This window comes from Muntiacus reevesi, chromosome 9, assembly GCF_963930625.1.
Source record: "Muntiacus reevesi chromosome 9, mMunRee1.1, whole genome shotgun sequence".
NCBI classification, from domain to species: Eukaryota; Metazoa; Chordata; class Mammalia; order Artiodactyla; family Cervidae; genus Muntiacus; species Muntiacus reevesi.
Window position 1 is genome coordinate 62821375 of NC_089257.1, and position 1480 is coordinate 62822854.

A 1480-nucleotide genomic window follows, 5' to 3' on the forward strand; every position below is an offset into this window, starting at 1 on the left:
ATCAGGTTGTGGACATTCTTCTGTTTTGCTGGTGGTGGGGTTACTGGGAGTCAACATCATCAACCTTCTGGTTTCAACCAGTCTGGGGCCTACGTGCTGTGGGTAACATATGGTTAACTCTTTCCACCTGGTGGCGGTTTCAGTATTTGCAAAACAGCTCAAAGGATATGGTACAGAATATTATCTATAGCCCTTGAAGAGGAACTAAAGCTCCTTGACCTTGTTTAGTAGCTAAACTATCATTGTTTTGCTTGACTATTTTCCTTTATTTCCGAATGTTCTGACTTCTCTGATTGAACCCCATTCCTCTGAATTAGAATTACCAAGTCTTAGCACTGAACCACCAGGGAAGTCCCAAGCTCCATATTTAAAAAAATTTTATTTATTGGGCATCCCGAGGAGTCTGGGCCGTCTCGGAAGGAGAGGGTGGAGGCCGCGGCCAGCTGGAGGCACAGTCATGCCCCGGTATTACGAGGCCAAGCCGAGGGCTGCGCGTGCGCGGGTGTGAAGGGGGATCTGGGCGTGTGTCTGCTGCAGTCTGATTGCGTGCTCAAGGAAGGAAAATCCCCTCGGCAGTGTCTGAAGGCAGGAAACTGCAAAGTTTTGAAATACTCATTTTTTGAGTGTAAGAGATCAATGCTGGATGCCAGATCAAGATTCAGGGGAAGAAAAGGCTATTGATACTATGTTGAACCAAGATGAAAACAACAAAGGACTCTGGTCATTAAACCAGAGAAGCCAAAATAAGAAACATACTTTTTGTTACATCTGTTCAGGTGGACCAGTTTTTTCCTCCATGAAACAAGAAAATGGATGAGTTCTGGTTTTCAGTAGGTATAAATGATTCTCTTGTCCTAAGTTATTCTTAGAATAAAAATTTAATTGAATAGTTGTGAGCTGAGAACATAGTAGATGTGTTTTAAGAATTGTTCTGAAGCACAGGGAATGGAAAGATTGTTAGTTTCCACTGACTTCTCAACTAGATGACACAATCTGTGCATCCTTTGTCAATACTGTGGAGGCCAGGGGTGGGACCGTGAGAATCAGCATGCAGCCCGATGAGAAAATATCCGTCTGGAAGGTGTAGGCTAAAACTTTCTTTTATTCCGATTGTACTATTTAGTTCCAAAATAAATTGTGTTTGACTGCTTGGTGAAAAAAAAAATTATTGATTTATTTTGGCTGCGCTGGGTTGCAGCATGCAGCATTGCTGCCTGCAGGCTTTCTCTAGTTGTGATGAGTGGGGGCTACTCTCTAGTTGCGGTGCTCAGGCTTCTCAATGTGGTGGCTCCTCTAATTGCAGAGCACAGGCTCTAGGGCCCATAGGCTCAGTAGTCGTCATGCATGGGCTTAGTTGCCCTGCGTTATGTGAGATCTTCCCAGACCAGGGATTGAACTGGTGTCCCTTGCATTGAAAGGCAGATTCTTAACCACTGGACCACTAGGGAAGCCCAAGCGCCACATTTTTAATAGTCTGTCC

At 44.5% G+C, this 1480-nt stretch overlaps 1 pseudogene; it reads left to right on the top strand.

The window, feature by feature from the left end:
- The first annotated feature begins 457 nt into the window (after positions 1 to 457).
- Positions 458 to 742, top strand: LOC136174058 (cytochrome c oxidase assembly factor 5 pseudogene; annotated as a pseudogene).
- The last annotated feature ends 738 nt before the right edge of the window (positions 743 to 1480 follow it).